Genomic DNA, 9,339 nt, shown 5'->3' on the forward strand with positions numbered 1-9,339 from the left:
GAACTGTCCACGATGTTTATTCAATTATTCTTCATCATTGCAATAAATCCCTGAAAAGGATCTTGGCAGCAGCAGCACCTCATTGCCACCAATCAATACTCTGGGAACAATCGAGAAAAGAAAAAAACATTTATAATTAGGTTCCGGTTGTGTGTTTTGAAAGCGACCGAGCCGTCTCTCAAGCTCACCTTCAGGAGTTTCCGTTTTCTTTAAGACAACACAGAGAGAAAATTATTATTAGTTTAGGTGACGCATCGTTAAATTATCAAAGTTGTAAGAAGTTTCTCAGTATATTCGCGATTACAGCGGTGTTACGAAATGGCACCGGCTGGTGATGTCGCCTCATTGTAGCAGAGGCCACGTTTTAATCAATCGATCAATCAAATTTTATTTGTATAGCACATTTCAGCAGCAAGGCATTTCAAAGTGCTTTACATCATTACAAACACAGAAACACAATGCAACATAGAATCAATCATTAAATCAAGTTCCATCAATAAATTTGTAATTGATTACATTTCAAATACAATTCTAAACAGGTGGGTTTTTAGTTGAGATTTAAAAGAAGTCAGTGTTTCAGCTGTTTGACAGTTTTCTGGAAGTTTGTTCCAAATTTGTGGTGCATAGATGCTGAAAGCTGCTTAACCAGTCAGCTGTTTTCTCCAGGTGATCTGGCCCCTCTGACGGAGGGTGACCATGCAGAGATGTTCGTCTCCTTTATCTCTGCACTGGGAACTGCTGGACTCTTCACTCTGTAACGCTAAAAAGGAATTCACTGACGCCTGCAGCACAAAATAGCATGAAACCGGGACACAAATTGGATTGAAGAGATATTATACAATAAAAGTTTCGGATTAGCGTCTTTTTTTTTTCTTTTTTTTTTTACCGATGAATCTTAAACACAGGAGCCGGTCAAGTAACAGAGGATATGGAGGCTTTTTTTATATCTTTGGAACATTTGAGGGGTTTAAAAAAAAAAATAAGATGTCACAATCACACCCTCTTCCCCCACCTATTTTCTTTCTTTTCGTTTTTCTTTTTTTTTTTTTTACCCCTGGTCCAATTAGCAGGATGTTGGGGGGAAGGGGGTTAGGATCCTGAATGTGTGTATCCATGTGTGTATGCATGAAGGCTGCCAGTGCTGCAGACCACCAACACATTTTCTCCCATCACATGGTCCCTTCGGGCTCGGGTCTTGTGAGGGGACTGTGAACGTGTATCCAGTCTTGCCATTATTATCTTTTTGGGAAAGGTTTGGGTTCTACAGAGAATCTGAGGAATAACATGGCAACAAGCGCTAGTAATGAAAGATCCTCTTCTTCCCCGCCAATCCAGCACCTTAAAGTCCCACAACGCAACAAAAACGCTGGGAGTTTTCAGATGTAGCATTTTGGACCTGAAAGAAAGAAAGAAAAAAATGTATGTACATGATTTAAAAAAAAAAGACGTATTTTTCCCCCTCACTGTCTAATATTAAGTGAGAGTAACTTAGATCATTTATGAGTACCAAAATGTATATTTGTGAAATTCCAGAATAATGATTTAGCTGTTTTCTTACAGAATATTTCTTTCCCCCCCCCTTTTCAATTCGGAACAACACCGAGACTTTACTAGTCTGAAAACGTCCAGATCAGCATTTCTTTTTCTCGGCAAGCTTCTGATCGGTTGAGCCACGACACCGGACTTGATCGGAGTCGCAGCCTCCTTGCCAAACATCACAGACAAATAAAACAAATTCAGCCGAGATGTCAGGAAGAGAATTTCTGATGATTTGCCGAGTTCATCCTCGCATAGCATTTCCAGAGGCCCTGATGGCGCCGTGCTCACCTGTTCAAAAGATTTGTGTGAGCGTGAACAGCACGGGATGTACAACCACCGTACTGTCCAGGAGGAAGATGGGTTCAGTGTGACAAAGATGTCAGTGTTCTAGTGTGTTTCAACCCAAGAATAAAATGGAATATACATTGTGAAGACACTGGCTCAAGCTGCTAAGAGTTAACATTTGCATGAAGTCTGGTACCGGCAGGAGTTGGAAGCCTACTCAGCAAGGAAGAAGCCATCACTCTAAAAGCAGAATACAAAGCCACATTATATTTCGCATATGCTTTCTAGGTGATTCCCTGGAGCGTCTGTCCATGAGGAGGAATCGGTTTTTGATATGCTTAACAGTGAAGGCACAGCGGTAGAGTTCAGCACATCCAGCTCCCTCTGACTCTCAGGTTTTGGTTGACTCATTTGGCTGCTTCGACCCCATAAGACAAATCTCAAATTGTTTAAAGTAAAGTAAGAGATTGATTTATTTACACCACATGTGTAACCAGTACTCTTGTATTTTTGGTTTTTTTAAAAAGATTTTCTGTCTAATCAAGGATGACTTGAGGACTGAAATCTATGCAAATAGACGACCAATCTGTAAGTTTCCTTCGATTTGTCCATATTTTGATTATAAACAAAACATTTGCTATTTCTACGTTGTTTGAAAATAAGAAAAAAATCACTATATCTATTAACTATAGGTTATAAAGTGACATCAAACTTATGTAGCGTTTTACAAATTAGTTCGTTAGTGTTCACCTTCCTTGATTATCTGTTGGAAAAAGTACTTTTCATTATTCAGTTGTTATTTCACATCCATCTTCAATCCACTCTGTGTTACAAGAGTGAGTGCAATTTCAGATAGACAAACATTTTTCTTATTTTTCTTTCCCTTTTACACAATTTCATCTCAGTAATTGTTATTCAGAAGATGCCGACTGGGAGGGTTTCTCATCCTGACTGTGAGGAAGCCTATGAATTGAACTGATTGTAGATGTCACATGATTGTATGAAATATGCAGCGATATCTTCCACTGACCCTGGTTTAACAACTGAGAAGTGAGGGAGATAGCATGGTCCCTCCATGCTGTTTACTGGGGGCTATTGAGCAAAAATGCTTTCTTCGGAGTAGATCTTAGATCTGTAAACACAGAATCTGCCCTGGGATGAAGTTGTATAGCTCTTGCCGAATGAATGAGAGATGCGACCTTCCCCCTCCTGTAGTTACTTACCTATTCAAATCAATCTGAAAGACTATCAGGGCTGAACTCAACAAGAGGGGGAGGAAGCGTTGAAGCTTTACTTGTGACTAAGATAAATCCAACAGTATAACATTCAACAAAGATCATCTCTTAATTATTCATCATATATTCTCATACTGTGTCGCTGTTGGCTGTAATTTTTTTAAAAAAGAAGAAGAGCGCAATGGAAAAAGCTGTTAGAGCACAACTTACAAATGTTGTGCCCTCAAGATTTCTCTCCAGAAGACTTTGAGTCATTTGTACGAGCAAAATCGATGAAGGCTCTAACTGTTAGAAAACAGGTGGGAAACGACCACCTGTTAGAGTCTAACAGGTGGTCGTTTCCCTCACAAGCTAAAACCAAACGTCGTGACGACAGTTTTTATCCACAAACGCCTAAACCCCACCACCAGCTAGTGAGCAAAAGACTCAGGCAGCGCTGGAAGCTCTTTTAAAGGATAATGAAGCTGTTGCCACTGCCACCGGTTATGAATATGAAACCACAGATCTGACACTGGACCAAAGACCACATAAATAGTAACAATAATTGAATATGTATGAAATGTTTTATATCACCTTCTTTAATGAATGAAGCACTGACTGACTGAGGATTCTTCAGAAGACTGCCAAAGGAGGAAAACACTCGGTCAGATTATCTGCAGGCAGAAAAACGATGTCCGGTAACCAATTTAAGGATGAAAAAACAACAACAAAAGGAGGGAGATAGATAGCAAGTAAAAGGCATCAGACTATCAAATTAAGCTTTTATCTATAAAAAATTAAACCATTGTTATAGAATTAATATAAAGTCATTTGTTCAACACCTGTTAAACTCTTTCCGAGGAAATAAAGTCATGTAATGCTGCCCCCAAGACTCAATCTTTTTTTTTCTAATTATACTGGCCACTCAGAAGGTTTTAATGTTAAAGCCACATTCACTCAGCCATGACTTTTGTTTTGTTTTTGCTTTTCCCATAATAAATAGAAAATACATAATACATGATGACTCAAGAATCTCCACCTTGTTCTCAGGAATTTGTAAACTTGGTTGCTTTGACCATTTAGTTAACAGTCACTGGTGGCACATTGAATGTTTTTCACCTGCAACGTTCTTGGATTTTTTAATCACATCCCCATCTTTGCCCATGCATTCTTCTGTATTTTACTTTACATAGAGACAGGTTTCTGCATGTCATGTAATGACCTACCAGTTCAAGGACTTTCTAATGGAAATTGAATATTTCACTTTTAAGCAACCAGCGTTGTTAAATGTTTAATAGGCAGGTCTTCATTCTAGTCACATTTCTCAAACACTGGTGTGTTTTGTGTCACATCCATATACAGTAACACCAATTATTATTTTTTGCCCTTGTCAGTTCTCATTGAGTTTGGAAAGAAACTCTAAATCAAAAAATGGACTGTGTTGCAATTTATTCAAATAAATTACAACTGGCTGAAAACATAAGGATTCCTCGTGTCAAATGAACATTTTACATGAAATGCAACTTTTTGCACATCCAACAGTTTTTGTGCAGAAAACTTTGCATGTTTGTCTTTTCAGGGAGGATCTTTCGAGACTTAAGCTGTGTCCAGCTGTGGGAGACACTCATTTAGATTCCATTTATTATTTGTTTTTGCCTTTGTGATTTGACTCTTTCCTGCCTGGATGAAGCTGACAGTGCGAGAGCTCGCCTCTGAGCCGGCATCACTCTGGTTGTCTCGTCAACTGCAGTCATTTTAAATTAATTCGGATTCCGATTACATTTATTTTTGTGAATTAACAACATTGCAGAAAACAAACAAAATACTATTTTACAAACCAACAATTCATCAAAAAAGAAATTGGCTGAAGCTGCCCTAGTCAGAGATTCAGCAGTTCACAGTAATGAAAGATATCTGCTGTCTATTCACTTACATAAATAATATCTATATATGTATATATTTATGTAAATACATAAATATGTACACATATTTACATTTAAATATGCACAAATATGTGTACAGATACATTACAAGTACAAAGTTACACAATACATCTAGAATATGATTTTATAACTTTACATTTTAATGCTCTTTTAAAGCTTACAAAAAGGCACATAGCTTGAGATCGATAATCATTCAATTCATTCTGCAGTTTCACTCTGGTAACTGAAACACATCTACATTTTCCTTCACTTCTTTCTCTTTAGCACGCTCAAATATCAACAAAAGTTGTAAATCATATCCACTCTCTCTTAACTTAAATCATTTCTGAATTCCAGAAGGAATTTGTTATATACAGTTTATTTTTATATATACTGTATACAGTGTCTTTAAATCTTAAAGTATGACTTCAAATAAACGCATTCTTGTTTGATTCACAAGACCCTAAATTTGAATATTAATGAGAATCAGATGTATTTCAGTAACTCAGCTCACAAATTGAACATATAAAGATGAATTCCCCACAGACAGATGTTTTAAAACCTTTATTTGGTAATGGTGATTTCTTGCTTACAGCTAAACAAGACATTTAAGATCAGAATCGCATCAGACCATTGAAAAAATATTCTTAATGCAGTAATGTGAGTATAATGACAAACACATGAACAGGGTGTACATGTCCCAGAAAAACAGTGGGTTTGATCCACACAAGGCCCAACACGCACAGAGCGAAACAATCACTCGGGCATTATTTAACTCATATCTGACAAAGTATTTTTGGTCCAGTTACTATACTATATCTTGTTACCCTTGAAATTAGACAAACTCACTTAAAAACAACTTTTCAGCCAGATATAGAGGTTTATTTTAAGTAAATAATTCCTTGATATTGATGGAAAAGTACTTGTTTTGTTGGTAGATAAATTAGCTTATAACACGGGGAAAAATGTCTTGTTATAAGTTGAGTAACCTGCCAATAGAACAAGTTAAATGCTGCAGCTTTAATGGGAGACTTTTGACTCTCTACATGACTCTGAACATGTTTTAAGTCAATAATTCTTCGATATTGATGAAAATGTTCTTGTTTCCTTGGCAGATAATTTCACTCACAAGCCTTTTTTTTTCCCATAAGTGAAATAATCTGCCAAAGGAACAAGTACTTTTTCACCAGTATTAGTTATTGACTTAAAACAAGATCCTATATCTGGCTGAAAAGTTACTCATAAGCTAATGTTTATCTTTTGAAGATATTTGCACTAGAAACCAGACCAAAAATGCTTGGTAAGATTTTGGGTAGATAATACTGTCAAAAGCTGGGGGGAATCTCCAGATACTTCCTTATTAGAATTAGAAATGCCAAAGGAGGCTTGCAAAAAGACAGAAAAATCCTATTTGACTTCATATGTAAAACATAAACACCATTACTTAAAAAGAGATATTCATTGAAATTAAGCATTTGGTGGATCAGATGTCTTAGGTTTTGAAATCCTTAATAATTATTAATAGATTAAATGTTGTAGTTTAACCAGTTGCGGTGGTGCTGCTTATACAAATACATTTTTAGGCCCACCAACTAAGAACTGCCTCACTCTATGATGTCCAGTCCTTTGAAAAAAGTACGTTTTGAAAACGGATTTTGAATCATTCTTGAGACCAAAACCATTTCTGAGATAAATGAGTACAAGACACTGCTGAACACGTTGCTCCACATTTCTACTGCTTATGTGCTATTTACAAATCTATTTTGTTCACAGCGTTGTGCAGAAGCAAAGTACAAACTTTAAGCGTTCATTAGTAAAGCTCATTTTGACCGACATGACCGGCAAATTATGACATTATAAAACAACGTGAACCAAATGAGGCATGTCCAAAAGGATTTGTAGTATGTAGAAAGAAATGCAAAACTGTAACTACAAACCGCACACAATGACTAAATGTTGAGTAGGTTAACAATTTTAAGCCTAGCAGATAAACGCACCAAAGTGATTTAGAACAAACTGCAATGAGCTCCTCCTAATGAATGTTCCTCAGAGAAACAGAACTTTCAATAGTTATATGGCTTTTCACAAAGCTTTTGGGCCAAGAGCATCTGCATGGCTAGCACTGGTCCAGCTGAGGGAAGATAAAAATAAACACAGAAGTCACTGAACAGGAACTCCGAGCATCTAAAGCCAAAGTTAAAAGCCTGACAAATAATCTAAGATGAATAAATACAAAAATACAAGAAACAGAAGGAAGAATAAACTAATAATTTAAGTAAAAACAACAAATATATAAGGCAAGACCTCTAAAGCAATACTAATAAAACTGAATATTCCAAGGTCTCATAAGCGGTAATAGGGAAGACAAATATAAGTAGTAAGGAAGAGGTCTAAGCACAAATGAAACCCAGACCTCCAGGTAATAATCATAACCGTCCCAGACTTTAGCCTTTCCACAAACTTCCAGAAAACTGCTAAACTGCTGAAACAGAGTTCCTTTAAATCTAGACTAAAACCCCAGCTGTTTAAAGTTGCCTTTGAAGCATAATCGATTAATAATTTAACGATGGCACTTGATTAAATGTAATGTTTTGATTGTTGATTCTATGTCGCATGACTTTGTGTTTTTTGTGCTTTTGTGATGTAAAGCACTTTGAAATGCCGTGTTGCTGAAAAGTACTACACAAATAAAATTTGATTGATTGATTTCACAAACTTTTTCCTCTTCACAAACAGAATAGAATGCTCACAAAACTCAAAACGGGACTGGAAAAAAACCTGTAATCAGTGAGCAATTTAGGTCTGACTTTTGTTTCGGTGTTTTACATCTTGAATAACATCTGACGAGAGAAAATGAATAAATGTATTCAAAAATCTAGATTGGAAATGATTAACCTAAGAGAAAATTGGAGGAAGAGAAAGTGAAGCAAAAGTGAATCATTCTGGTTCTGAGAAGGGAAGCTGTAGCCACATTCAAGTCTTTGAATAAACGGCTTTTCAGCAGTCGGCATTATAAACTGACTTTGACGGTGTGGCGTCAAAAGAAATGTACATCTGAATTTGAATCAGTCTTTATGATCGGATTCTATGTTGGATTCTAATTTAATTATGGAAAACTGCTGCTTGTTGGAGTTGCTCCATCATAGTCATTATAGTCAAAGTGTTTTTCTTTTTATTTGTTTGTAGATGCTTTGCAAATGGAAGAATTTTTGCAGTTACATTTTTTTTTTGGTACTTTTTCACAACTGAGAGATAATACACTTGATTCTTTCTGTTTTACTCTTCCTCTAAAAGACAAAATACCCAGCCAGAGTACCGGTCACTGAAACGTGCATGTCTGCAATAAAACACACCCAAACTCGACGAATGTTGTTTTTTGGGGGGGGGTTTTGTGCTTGCTTGGTGCACAAGCTCCTTGTACAAAGACAGTCTGTGATAAAAAGTTGAATTGAAAGGGACGTAATTATATGAAGACGTCACAGGAAGGTTTAAATTGCCTGAAGCCACGAGGAGATGAAATGTGATGTCATGACTGAGTGTGTGAGTCACTATCTAAGCTTCCCTGTGGGCAACACCATCCCCACCACAACTAAGGTTGCATTACAGAGAAGGGTAATGTAGCCAAAAATTGTATTCCACTAAAAATACCATTATTTATTAATATTTTAACTAAACTCTTTAAAAAAAAGGAGTGAAAACAGCAGGCAAGGCGGGGGAAGTATCTTACCCAAAAACACAACGACAGAGGTGGACAGAGCAGGAATCGAACCATCGGCAGGGCGAACTATCGCAATCGCCTGTTGTTCATTTAATCTATAAATATTAGAGCAGTAAAAATATATAAGTTTTATGTTATAGTCACTTGACTTTCAAATGAAAGAGCAGGTTCAACAGATTATGTGAAAGAATAAGCCTTGGACTATACTGTAATAAGAAATTAGCTGAACCAACTTAATTGAATTGTTTCAACTGGTAATAAATAATTCAATTAAGTTTATGCAACTTAATTTGTTAAATTTACCCGACTCAAGTTATGTCTGTCCAACTTATCATGTCTTTCCCAAGTCATAATTTACTAAGTTTATCCAAGTACATTTATTAAGTCCATCCAACAAGATGTGTTTAAGTGTTTAAAATTACAAATTTAAGTCAGTCCTACTCAAATCATTTAGTTTACTTCAAATACAGAAGAAAAAGAATACTAAACTAACGTGTTAAAACATATTAAATATTTTGAGGGATATTTGACTTGTAGGGTGTCTTAATGTTAGCATTATATACTTGAGCTGAATTAAATAATTTGTTTCACTAAGTCGGACCACTCTCAGCCTGGATATCAGTTTCTCTACGACACAGACTCATTAGTCTTGAATCACATT

Source organism: Xiphophorus couchianus, chromosome 22, assembly GCF_001444195.1.
Source record: "Xiphophorus couchianus chromosome 22, X_couchianus-1.0, whole genome shotgun sequence".
Lineage (NCBI taxonomy): Eukaryota > Metazoa > Chordata > Actinopteri > Cyprinodontiformes > Poeciliidae > Xiphophorus > Xiphophorus couchianus.